We start from the raw sequence: 14645 nt of genomic DNA, 5'->3' as shown, positions 1-14645 counted from the left end.
TGCCAATCGATCAGCCGATCGATTGGGCAGGAGAGTTCTCGCGCGATCGCGAGAACACAGAAAGCTTATGAATCGATCCACTGATCGATTTAGATCTTCCCAATCGATCGGTCGATCGATTGGGATTCGACTGTTGGGCAGGATGCAGGTGATGGACGGCTGCAATGGAGCGATGCTGACGTGGCAATCGATTGGGGATGGATTGGATCGATTGGGAGCACTGTTTAAAGCTTTGGCGGAGCGTTTTCTCCGCAGATTTTTACGATATGTTTTCTGCGAACTTACAGTGATCTTCAGCGACTTTTTCCGATCTTCACCACCAGTTCTTGAAGGCTCTTGGGAGTGTTCTCTCAAGGTTCAAGAGGCAACAACAAGCACAAGTAAGCAAGAAGAGAGTGTCTTTACGTGTATTTGTATTTCGTCTTCTTGTATTCGTGTTTGTGTTGTGGGTGAGTTTGCACAAGGCTTCTCCACCTTCGGCTGTGACCGAGAAGGAGGTTTTCATAATAGAGATAGCGTGTCGTGTGTGGATCCTTGGATTAGTCACCTCTTCTTGAGGTGGATACCAAGTAAATCTACTTGTTAGCGTTGTGTGAGTCTTGTATTCTATTTCCGCTGCATATCATCATCAAGACGAAGCAAACCAACGCAAGCACAATGAGCCGCTATTCCCCCCCCCCCCCCCCCCCCTAGCAGACACAAAGGTCCCAACACTAGCGACCCTTGAATCCGAATCTAGTGCTCGGGGATGCGGAACATGATATCGCCTGAACTGCACCATCTATCGGTAGGAAGGTGGATGATGGTCGTTATTTGTCTCTAGCCATACGATCTAGAGGGCTCTGAAGTCACCTTGCCCGTGGACTTAGGAGTTGGGGATGATCAAATTGTGGACACTTGTGTAGTCGATGAGGATGGAGGTGGCATGTAGGTGATCGATAGTGCATAGATGGTCCCCGGTGACAGCCTGGATAGCGACGGTGCCCGATCGAATGACAGGGAAGTATGGATCACTACGGCTCCTTGCTCGGGAAGAGTGGGAGTTGATGTCTCACCCCGCTCGGAAGCAGGGTGTCAGTAGGCTCGGGCGAATGTTTGTAGGGCGGATGTGGCGGAGCAGGAGGAAGCTTCCCCACGACGCCTCTTGCGTTGTTGCAGGGGTTTGCCGGAAATAGTCGACTCCGAAGCCACCGCGATCGATAGCATAAAAGGATGCTCTGGAGGAAGGTCAGTTGTAGCGGCCGCTATCCCACTAGCCTCCATTTGACTCGCTCCACCTTCACTGACTGGCGCAGGAGTCTCGCTTGCCTCGCTGTCGCCGACCAACTGCAGGCCGTGACTCTCCAATTCGGCCACCCCTGTGGCGTTGATCTCGGCGTCCGCAAGTCTGCTCTTGCCGGCAAGACGTGCCCTCAACATGATGCGAGCTAAAAAAAAAAAAAAAGCAAAATCAGTTAGATTCAAAGATGAAGATAAGAAAGAACATACTTACGCTGGACGAAAGCCGCGTTAGGATCGGGCTCAGGCCGAATACGTAAAGGACGCCCTCCAATAGCAGCCAATTGATGTGATACTTCTGACTGGCCAAGTTAGAGGCTGCTTAATGATAATCCACTCAGCTTCGATATCTCTCCAGCAACGGTTGCTCCATCACTTCCATTTGCCAACTGGTCTGGAAGTCAGGCCGCTCAGGAAAATGAACAAAGAAATAATGTTTCATCCAATGCTTATTAGAAGACGACATTTTATCAAAGAAGACCAAGCCCACTCGGGCTTGGAATAAGAAGGTCCTCGACTCGGACAATTTAGGGTAATAGAAATAATGGAAGTGTTGGTTGGTCCTAGGAGGATCGTACCAGTTCTACTGTACAAAAATTTTGTACAAGTGTCGAACCTTTTCCTAAACAACCTATTGTGTTCATTAGAAGTTAAATTAGGAATCGCAAACGGAACTTAATATTATTGATTCCAAATTTAATTTATCTGTTCTTAATGGTTTAGACTTGGATTGCAAGCGAAACTTAACACTATTGATCCAAATCAACCTATGTTATAAATTCAATTAAATATTAATTTCCAAAATTGGCTTCCAGGACTGCATGGCGAGGCCGCACATGGCCTTCTTAGGTATGGGAGCATCCACCACCGCCTAGACAAAGCCTTTTAAGAAAAGCTAATATTTAATTTCCTCATATAACTCTAGGTTTAACCAAAAAGAACAATCGAATCACAAATTTAAAAAATAAAATAAAATAAACACAAATTCGAAACAAATCTGAAAACTCTAGAATCATATGCCTCTTGTGTTTGGTATTTCCAAAAATAACTATACAAAGAAAACTAGTATGATGCGGAAAATAATTACTAGTTATACCTTTCTTTGTAAGCAAATAACCTCTTGATCTTCTACCATATTCCTCTTCTAATCTCGGACGTTGTGTGGGCAACGATCTTCCGAGACGAGAATCCACCTAAGCCACCTTCTTCTCCAAGCAAGATTCGGCCACCATAATTCTCCAAGAAAAGTAGAGGTCCGACCACCACCACCAAGCTCCAAGGGATGCTAGAAACAAAGCCACCTTTCTCTCATTCTTCTCCTAGCTAGAACCGGCCATCAACAAGAGCTCCAAGAGAAGATGAAACCGGCCACTAAAGAAGAAGAGAAGAGGAGAGGGAGAACCTCTAGGGCCGGCCACACCAAGGAAGAAAAGAGAGCAAGAAAAAGAATAGAGTTCTATCTATCTCATGAAGGCACCTCTACCCCCTCTTTTATAATCCTTGGCGCTGACAAATAAGGAAAGTTTTAGTAAAACTTTCTTATTTTCTTTGCCATGAAAAAGAAAAAATTAATTGATAAAAATCAATTTTATTTTTTCTTATTAAAGTGGTCGGCCACCTTAAGAGCTTCCAAAACTAGGTAAGTTTTAAACAAAATTAAAACTCCCATATTTATTTCCAGAAATTTTAAAAATAAAATTTCTCTAATAATTTTTTCCCTTCATGGTGGTTTGTAAAAAGGAAATTTTATAAATTAAAATATTTCTTTTAAACATGTGGATGATTTCCAAAAAGGAAAATTATCTCTAAAAATTAAAAACTCCTTTCAATCTACAAATAAGGAAAAATATCAAATCTTTTCTTAATCTTTTGTAGAAACTTATAAAAGAAATATTTAATTTTTAAACTCTCTTTTAAATCATGAACATGGTTAAAAAAGGAAATTTTTCTTAAAATTAAAATCCACCTTTCAATCTACAAGTAAGGAAAGATTTCAAATATTTTCTTAATCTTTTGTAGAAAGCTATAAAAGGAAAGATTTAAATTTTAAACTCTCTTTTAAAACCATAATATCCACATTAAGAAAAGATTAAAAATAAAATCCCTTTTTAATATGATGTGGCCGGCCACACCAAGCTTGGGTTCAAGCTAGGGCCGACCACACCAACTCAACTCATCCTATTTACTTGGCCGGCCCAAGCTTGGGTTCCAAGCTTGCTTGGCTGACCCCAATAGGATGGGTATAAAGGTGGGTAAGAAGTGGGTATGTCGTGGGTATAAATCTCTATATACAAGAGGCTACGATAGGGACCGAGAGGAGGAATTGATTTTGATCTCCCGATGAAATTAAGCTTCCCGTGTTCGCCCTGAATACACAACTTAACTTCATCAATAATAATTCATACTACTAAAGAATTATTATTGAACTACCGCACCAATACCAAATTATATTTTGGGCTCCTTCTTATTATGAGTGTGTTAGTCTCCCTGTGTTTAAGATGTCGAATGTCCACTAATTAAATGAGTTACTGACAACTCACTTAATTAATATCTTTGTCCAAGAGTAGTACCACTCAACCTCATCGTCATGTCGGACTAAGTCCACCTGCAGGGTTTAACATGGCAATCCTTATGAGCTTCTCTTGGGGACATTCTCAACCTAGATTACTAGGACACAGTTTCCTTCTATAATCAACAACACACACTATAAGTAATATCATTTCCCAACTTATCGGGTTTATTGATTTATCGAGCTAAATCTTACCCATTGATAAGTCAAAGAAATAAATACTAAATATATGTATTTGTTATTATATTAGGATTAAGAGCACACACTTCCATAATAACTAAGGTCTAGTTCTTTTATCAAGTCAGTATAAAAAGAACTTACCTAAAATGGTCCTACTCAATACACTTAGAGTGTACTAGTGTAATTTATTAGTCAAGATAAACTAATACCTAATTACACTACAACTATTCCAATGGTTTGTTCCTTTCCATCTTAGTCGTGAGCAACTGTTTATAATTTATAAATAATTGATAATATGATCTTCTGTGTGTGACACCACACACCATGTTATCTATAATATAAATTAATTGAACAACTACACTTAACAAATAAATGTAGGTTTTTGACCATTGTGATTCTTTATTTCTAAATAAATGTTTATACAAAAGCTAGGCTTTTAGTATACACTCTAACAATCTCCCACTTATACTAAAAGACTATGTTGCCATACATCTGATTTCCAACCCTTCAACATGCCCATCAAAAGCTCTTGCCTTAAGGACCTTAGTGAAAGGATCTACAGGTCATCACCTGATGCAATCTAGGCGGCAACAACTTCTTCTCGTTATATGATGTCTTGTATTGGGTGGTACTTGCGCTCTATTGTGTTTACTTGTCTTATGGACTTATGCTTTCTTCGAGTTTGCTACTGCACCACTATTATTACAATAAATTGTAATAATTTTGGACAAACCAGAAATCATATCTAAGTCCATCATGAAGTTTCTGAGCCATACAACTTCTATAGTTGCCTTAGAGACTGCCACATACTCAGCTTCTATGGTGGAGACCGATAAACATCTATGCTTAACACTCCTCCATTGTTATGGCTTTACCTCCTAAAGTAAACACAAAACCCCGAGGTCCGACTTACTATTGTCCCTATCTAATTGGAAGTCAAAATTCGTGTAACCCACAGGGAGCAAATCATCTGTCTTGTAAATTAGCATATAATCTCTAGTCCCGCTTAGGTACTTAATATATGCTTTACGACAGTCCAGCATCCTGGTCTTGGATTACTTTGATATCTGCTAACTATGCCCTGGGCAAAATAGATATCCAATCTCGTACACAGTATTACATATATTAGGCTTCCGATAGCCGAAGCATAAGGAACTGCCTTCATGTCCTTTATCTCCTTTGATGTCTTCGGAGATATTTCTTTAGATAAAGCTACTCCATGCCTAAAAGGTAGAAAACCTTTCTTGGAGTCTTGCATACTAAAACGAGCAAGGATTGTTTCGATATATGAAGCTTGGAATAAGCACAATATTCTTTTCTTGTGATCCCTTATTACTTTGATCCCAAGAATATGTGCATTCTTCCAAGTCCTTTATATCGAATTTGTTTGGACAACCATACCCTTACTTCTGACAACATTTTGATATTGTTTCCAACTACCAAAAATGTCATCTACGTATAGTACAAGAAATACCACCATATTTTCATCACACTTTTTGTATACACAAGACTTATCTGGTTCTTAAATAAATCCATAGGTCTGGATTACTTTATTAAACCGGATGTTCCAAGACCTTGAAGCTTTGCTTCAGTCCATAGACTGATTGAGCTTGCACACAAGATGCTCTTTGCCCTTTGCAACGAACCCTTCTGGTTACTTTATATGGATATTTTCTTCAAGACTTCCATTAAGGAAGGCTGTCTTGACATCCACTTACCAAACTCATAGTCCATATAGATAAAAGAATCCGGATAGACTTAAGCATGGCTACCGGCGAAAAAGTTTCCTTTTTCAACAAGCCTTGCTTTGAAAATTTCCACCTTCCTGTCTACCCCTCTTTTCCTATTGTAGACCTATTTACACCCAATGGCTTTTACACCATTTGTTGGTTCTACAAGTTTCCAGACTTTATTAGAATACATATATTCTAATTCTGTATTCATTGCTCTTTTCAAATATGCTGCATCTTTATCTTGGAGCACTTCGTCATATATCCGGGAATTAGGTTCATGTTCACCAGGGATCAAGTCCAAAGACTCTCCCAAAACATGAATATTTTAGGTTGCCTAACAACCCTCCCATTACGACAAGGCACTTTCTGCAATTGTGTATTATTTGTAATACATGTTGCAGTTTCTTGTGATATTTCATCTTGTACAGTTGGTACTAGATTAAACGTATCCTTTATTATTTCCTTAAGAACAAATTTACTTATGGGCTTATTACATAATCCTCTTCTAAAAATCAGGCATTGGTGCTAACAATGACCTTCTGATTTTTAGGACTATAAACTTCCTTTCGTTTATCTAGGATAACCTACAAATAAGTGAACTCCTGTCCAACTTATCAATGTCTCTCATGTGCTAGACCACCCAAATCCGAATATGCTTCAGACTAGGCTTACGCTCATTCTGTAATTCTATGGGAGTAGAGAGTTCTGTCTTAGAAGGTACTATGTTCACTTCCGTTTCCAGTGTATATCCTCAAAACAAATTTTGGTAATTCTGAATAACTTATCATTGATCTAACTATTTCCATAAGAGTCCTATACCTTCTTACTACACCATTCTGTTGGGGTGTACCAGGTGTAGTTAGTTGGGATTGAATCCCGTCTTCTAATAAGTGACTTCTAGACTCTCCCAAGAGGTTCTTGCCACTACGATCTCAACATAGTGTCTTGATACTTTTACCTTGATGTTACTCCACATCAGCCTAATACCCTTTGAACTTATCAAAACACTTAGACTTGCAGCGCATCAAGGAAATGTACCCGTATTTTGAATATTTGTCTATAAAATAGACGAAATATTCAAAACTACCTCTTTCCTAAATAGTCATAGATCCACACAAATCAGAATGAACCAATTTCAACATATCTTTGGCTCTATACCCCTTATATTTAAAAGCTTATTGGTTATTTTTCCTTCCAAGTAAGACTCGCAGATTGGAAAGATTTCCACTACTAATGAACCCAAGAGTTCATTGATTATTATCCTTTGAATCCTACTCAAGTTAATATAACCTAGCCTTAGATGTCAAAGATATGATTGGTTTATTTCCGAAGGTTGCTTTCTCTTATTAAAGTTAGAAGATGTGTCATTAATTTCCATTTATTGCATCGTGGGAGTTATTGGATTATAAATTGTCAACCAACATACCAGAACAGATAACTTCCCTATTTTTCTTGATAACAAGTTTGTTATCAAAATAGACAGAATATCTATTCTATGATAGTTTAGAAACCGAAATCAAGTTCTTTCTAAACTTGGTATATAAAGATAATTTTCTCAAAATCCACTTTTTATTCCTATCAGAGGATAAACATCTCCCACTGCAACAGCTGCCACTTTTGCAGTAGTGCCCATGTAGATGGTGATTTCCCCTTCATGTAGTTGTCGGGTTTCCTGGAACCCCTGCAATGAATTACAGACATGATCAGTGGCTCCCGTATCTACACATCAGGTACTAGTAGATAATACAACTAAACATGTATCAACTAATGAATAAAATACACCTATATTGTTCTTAGTTCTAAGAGGACAGTCCACCTTAATGTCCAAGTCTTATTTCCAATCATTATAATTGGGACCACTAAGTCTATCCTATAGTATAACAGCTAGGGGATTGACCAACATTTTAAATCCCAAGAATCACAAAAATATTTGGTCAAGACCTACTCCTTAAAAATCCACATGAATTTTGTATGTCACGTTAGTGTGGATGTATACAAATTCAAAGAGGATATTTTATCCATTAATTTTACTATCTCGTCAACCTTACTTTATGACGAATAAAATTAATAGTTGGTCTTATCTTTGGTCAAATATTTGGTCAAAACTTTGAATTTAAAATAATATTGATTCCTCAAAACAATATCATTTAAATTCACTAACACCTCTAACACCGTGAATTTTGCATGCCACATTAGTGTGGACGTATACAAAATCAAACATTTGTAAGAGGAGGGTCTTACCCATTAATTATCTTGTCATCCTTAAATTACCTCAAACGCCATGAATTTTGTATGTCACATTAGTGTGGACGTATACAAATTCATTTGTTTGTAAGAGGAGGTTTTACCCTATTTATTTTGTCAACCTAACTTTATGACAAAATTACCTCAAACATCGTGAATTTTGCATGCCACGTTAGTGTGGACGTATACAAATTCAAACATTTATAAGAGGAGGGTTTCACCTAGCTTTATGACAAATTAATAGTTGGTATTCCTTTAGTCCCACAAAACAATAGCAGTAACTCCGTTGGGGAGGATACTATTGAATGTGTCTAAGTGTATATCATTACTTGATACTTAGTCTATTAAATAGGATTATGCCCCTTCAGTTGGAGAAGATCACACACTTCTAAATAATTCCCTATAACCATCCATAAAGGAAGTTTGATCTAGTGATCCGCAAACAAACTCATCCGTTGTGGAGGGAGGCACTCAGAGCCAACACGCAAGCTTATTGCATCACTTACAAACTAGTAATGGAGACCATGGAATTTATTTAAAATCCCTCTCCCACTTAGTTATTTAAGGTGAGGAATTTTAACCTATGCTAGCATATAACACATGTGCACACACACAGTAAATAAAAGCAATAAATTTCGAAATTAATTTTCCAACTATTATGACATTTTCATCACTGTCCTCCATGTGCTCCAACCCTAACTACTGCCATCTTTAGCCACCGCCATCGGGTCAAGTTGTCGCATATATCTTGCTTCTTATTCCGCTGCACCTCTGGTCCTCCAATAGCACCACGCCTCGCAAAGATACAATCCGCGACAAAAATAGAATTTTACATATATCGATCCTATATTTCATAAAGGAATGTACATATATTCTAGATCGAACAAAAAAGTAAAATTCTAAAACTAATACAGCTCCTACAGTATTTAATACATACAATCATGCACACACAAAATAATACCATTGATATGTCCAAGGGTCCAATCACACACAATATCTATATGTCATAATAGTTGGAGCCTACAACCACAAAGTTAGCACATCCTATTATTATCCTGCCTAAATTATGTATGACATGTGCATAATCTATTTGAAAACCAAACACACAGAGGCAAACCCTGGCTCTGATACCAATTATTGGTTGGTCTTAGGAGAATCGTACCAATTCCACTGTACAAAAATTTTGTACAAGTGTCAAACCTTTTCCTAAACAACATATTGTGTTCTTTAGAAGTTAAATTAGGAATCGCAAACGGAACTTAACATTATTGATTCCAAATTTAACTTATCTGTTCTTAATGGTTTAGACTTGGATTGCAAGCGGAACTTAACACTATTTATCCAAATCAACCTATGTTATAAATTTAATTAAATATTAATTTCCAAAATTGGCTTCCAGGACTGCATGGAGAGGCACATGGCCTTCTTGGGTATGGGAGCATCCACCACCGCCTAGACAAAGCCTTTTAAGGAAAGCTAATATTTAATTTCCTTATATAACTCTAGGTTTAACAAAAAAGAACAATCGAATCATAAATTTGAAAAATAAAATAAAAGAAACACAAATTCAAAACAAATCCGAAAACTCTAGAATCATATGCCTCTTGTGTTTGGTATTTCCAAAAATAACTATACAAAGAAAACTAGTATGATGCGGAAAACAATTACTATTATACCTTTCTTTGTAAGCAAATAACCTCTTGATCTTCTACCATATTCCTCTTCTAATCTCGGACATTGTGTGAGCAACGATCTTTCGAGACGAGAATCCACCTAAGCAACCTTCTTCTCCAAGCAAGATTCGGCCACCACAATTCTCCAAGAGAAGTAGAGGTCCGACCACCACCACCAAGCTCCAAGGGATGCTAGAAACAAAGTCACCTTTCTCTCCTTCTTCTCCTAGCTAGAACCGGCCATCAACAAGAGCTCCAAGAGAAGATGAAACCGGCCACTAAAGAAGAAGAGGAGAGGAGAGGGAGAACCTCTAGGGCTGGCCACACCAAGGAAGAAAAGAGAGGAAGAAAAAGAATAAAGTTCTATCTATCTCATGAAGGCACCTCTACCCCCTCTTTTATAATCCTTGGCGTTGGCAAATAAGGAGAGTTTTAATAAAACTTTCTTATTTTCTTTGCCATGAAAAAGAAAAAATTAATTGATAAAAATCAATTTTATTTTTTCTTATTAAAGTGGTCGGCCACCTTAAGAGCTTCCAAAACTAGGTAAGTTTTAAACAAAATTAAAACTCCCTTATTTGTTTCCGGAAATTTTAAAAATAAAATTTCTCTAATAATTTTTTCCCTTCATGGTGGTTTGTAAAAAGGAAATTTCATAAATTAAAATCTTTCTTTTAAACATGTGGATGATTTCCAAAAAGGAAAGTTATCTCTAAAAATTAAAAACTCCTTTCAATCTACAAACAAGGAAAGATATCAAATCTTTTCTTAATATTTTGTAGAAACTTATAAAAGAAATATTTAATTTTTAAACTCTCTTTTAAATCATGAACATGGTTAAAAAAGGAAAGTTTTCTTAAAATTAAAATACACCTTTCAATCTACAAGTAAGGAAAGATTTCAAATCTTTTCTTAATCTTTTGTAGAAAGCTAAAAAAGGAAAGATTTAAATTTTAAACTCTCTTTTAAAATCATGATATCCACATTAAGAAAAGATTAAAATAAAATCCCTTGTTAATATGATGTAGCAGCACTGTAGCAGTCGACTGGTGCAGTCGACCGCGCAGTCGACTGGGTGCGAACAGAATGGTTATGTTCGTTCAGTCAGTGTGGATCAGTCGACTGCATGTTTTAGCAGTCGACTGGTAAATGACTGTTGGCATACTGTTGGTGCTGCGAAGTAGCCGTTGGCTACCTCCAACGGTAACACCAGTCGACTGATGGTTTTGCCAGTCGACTGGTGCCGAGATGAGTTGATATAATGATCAACTCTCTCCTCTTATTTAAGGGAAGCTTTGGGGCTTGAAGGAGGTTACTCATGCTTGTTGAATAACTCCTTGTCATTGCCCAAAGCTTCCAAGCCTACTCTCTTCCTTCTAAACCTAAGTTCATCATTGTAAAGAGGAAGAGATCCTTTGTGAGAGATTTTCTCCACCGAGAAGGAGAAAGCTCTAGCCGGAGATTGCCGGGGATTGATCCACCGAAGGATCAAGGGCTCGTCCACCTCAAGGACATGCTGTGGAGTAGGAGCAAGCAATCTCTGAACCACGTTACATCGAGCTTGTTAGCGATTTGGTATTCTTTCTTTATTATTTTCATTAGTTAGTTGTATTTCCGCGTGTGCATTGATCTTTTGTAGAGAAGAAAAGAAGTTGGGGGTGACCTAGCTATCCAACCCCCTTTAAGCCGGCCGACCAATCCCTCACAAGTGGTATCAGAGCAAGGAAGCTCTTCAACATACTAATCGCCAAGAAGAGTACTTCATCAAAATGGTCGGCTCAAACATTTATCCACCAAAATTAAGGGGATTTCTCATGGTGGAAGAAGAAAATGGAGGTATTTTTCAATACCGATTTTGGCATTATGCTAATCATGAAAAGTGGTTTTGAAGAGCCAAAGGATGAACACAATGAGACAATCAACATAACAAGATGGACCAAAAGGCAAAAAGAAGAGCATCTAGCAAATTTCAAGGCAATGCATCACCTATTACATGTTCTTCCACAACAAGAAGTAACAAGAATTGGAAACTATACAAGTGACAAAGACTTGTGGGAAAAGCTAGTGGAGCTTCATGAAGGGACATCGGAAGCAAAATTGGCTAAAAGAGACCTCCTTCGAACTCAACTCAACAATATCAAGCTTGAGAAATGAGAAAAGGTATCAATTTTACATTCTAGAATTAAGGAAATTATTAATGGACTAACAAGTGTAGGTGAGACACTTTCAAATCGAGACATGATGATGAAAGCCCTAAATGCTTTCCCAAGAACCACAACTTGGATTTCCATTATAGATTCATACTACATATCAAAGGACCTAGAGAAATCCTCTCTAGATGAACTCTTCTCAACAATGGAGCTTCACGAAACAAGAGTTGAAGGATTAGATGGAGAAGCTCATAGATCAAGAGGAGTAGCCCTTGTGGCAAACAAGGGAAAGAATAAGAAATCTTCATCACCACCATCTTCCGACTCCGAAGAATCAAGTGCCTCAATGGATAGCGATCAAGAGGCATATATGGTAAGGAAGATGAGAAAGGCATTTAAATCTTTTTCTTCTAACAAATCTCGTGCTAGGAAAAGTTCTAGAAGCAAAAGTAGGACAAGGAAGATCATTTGCTATAATTGTCAAGGAGAATGACACATAAGAGATGATTGTCCTCTCTTGAAGAAGAAGGAAGGGAAGAAGAAGGTGGAGAAGAAGACAAAAGAAAAAGGGAAGAAGGCTCAAAACCTAAATGCAACATGGGATGATCCATCATCATCATCGGAGGAAGAGGAGCACCATGTAGTCAATTTTGCTCTAATGGGAATTGATGATGTAGCCTCCACCTCATCCGAAAATGAAGAGGGAAAGAGCTCAAGTGAAGATGAAGAAGGGAGCTCAAGTGAAGGGGGAGGTCAAACATCGGATTCGGACGTCTCGCTAAGTGAGGTATACAATCTTCCTCCTCATGTTTTAATTAAGATCATTAAAAGTACAAATGATGATTTGTTCAAGGCAAAAAGGAAAAATAAAACCTTGAAAAATGACATTTGCATGCTTAACGAAAAATTAGAATCCATGTCTATTAGGGATGATGATATGCATGCTTCTTCTACTAATTCAAATGATTTATGTTTAGAAGAAGAAAATGAGGCTTTAAGGAAAAAGGTAGAATACCTTACCAATGCCCTTAGAAAATTTGAAATTGACTCTAAAACCCTAAACATGATCATTGGGAGCCAAAGGGCAAGTTTTAAGAAAAATGGGTTAGGATACAATGAACCCAACAATGATAAGACCTACCATTGTCTACTTGCTAGGGGGCAATAAAAAACCAAGACCATAGATAGAAAATGGATCCCCAAGGAATATTTAGTTAACCCAATTAGAAAGAATTTCTATTGGGTGCCAAAATCAATCCTCAAGGGTTAGAGGATTTTAGGTCAAGTCAACCATAAGAAATAATTATTCAAATATTTGAAAGATGGTTGACTTAAGACCTTAAGGGGGAGCACTTAGCCTTGATAGAAAGTCATGATCAAGGGGGGCTAAGTAGAGGTTACCATTATACCTTATCTCACAATGACTTGTATGATTTTCCAACCATAAATGTGAGATAATGGGATGATACTAATAATTTACTTATGCTTATGACATTTTGATAAGTTATGTGATGTATCAATTTTTAGTGATCATAGGCCAACTATGGGGAAAACAAATGTTTAATTAATGGACATCTTGCCCATAGATCATAGTTGGACATTTCAAATATTTTGAAAATAATTCTATGTTTTATTTACAGTGGATAGTTATTTTGAAACATATGAATTCAAAATTAGGGTTTATTTTGATACAAACTTGAGTGTTTTTCAAGGTGTTTGAGTTTTTATCAAAACTCCAAAAATATGATAAATTTTCATGGAAGCATATTTTTTCCTTGTTAAAGAACATTATAAAAAATATGTGTTTAAAATTTCATGATTTTTCGAATTTTCTAGAATTTTTTATGCATTTCTGAAGTTGACTTCGGAAAGTTGAAATTCAGCCTAGTAATGTGCCAGTCGATTGCATCAGATGGCAGTCGACTGGTACCTGTTTTCTAACACTGTCAAGAGATGATTTTGGATAATTTTAAGTCCACATTGATACCATAGTATGTTTGCATATTTGGTACAATTTTTGATGATGTCAAAGGGGGAGAAATGCGAAGGTTTAAGTTAGAAACCTAACTATGTGCAACTATGTGCAAAACTTGAAAATTATGGTTGGGAGCATATGTTAAGGGGGAGCTTGGATATTATGCTTCATGTTTACATATTTCTTCTAATTTTCATGTTGATATTTATGCCTAACTTAAACATATTACCACACATCAAAAAGGGGGAGATTGTTGGTGCAATTGACCTAGGTTTTGATCGGTACGATCATAGTTTTGATGTGTGTGTCAAAGAGTTTAAGTTAGGTTCACCCTTGTATTTGATATGTATATTTGAGTTGTGTAGGTTTGCAGGATATACATGCGACTTAGGTTGATGGCTTCGGGTCCGGTGAAGGATGAAGCATCCGAGGGACCGTGGACAAGGCAGCAAGGACAAGGGCCGAGGGAAGCGACTTCGAGGCATACGCGAAGGATGTCATTGGGGATGAGCCGCAGGCTTGAATGCATCCGAGGGACGAGAGCCAAAGGAAGTATACTTGAAGACAAGAGGTTAAAGCTGCAAAGGAAGCGTCAAATGAGTCGTAAAGGTGAGGGTACGAGTGAATGAGAAATTATACTCGGAGTAAAATCCTAGTTTTAGGGTTTTACTGTAGCAGTACTGTAGCGTTACTGTAGCAGTCGACTGCATGTTTTAGCAGTCGACTGGGTTCGAACAGAATGGTTCTGTTCGATCGGTCAGTGTGGATCAGTCGACTGCATGTTTTAGCAGTCGACTGATAAATGACCGTTGGCATACTGTTGGTGCTGCGAAGTAGCCGTTG

Source organism: Zingiber officinale, chromosome 6B (assembly GCF_018446385.1).
Source record: "Zingiber officinale cultivar Zhangliang chromosome 6B, Zo_v1.1, whole genome shotgun sequence".
In the NCBI taxonomy this organism is placed as follows: Eukaryota; Viridiplantae; Streptophyta; class Magnoliopsida; order Zingiberales; family Zingiberaceae; genus Zingiber; species Zingiber officinale.
The sequence above is the reverse complement of the archived record's forward strand: the minus strand, read 5'-3'. Positions refer to the sequence as shown.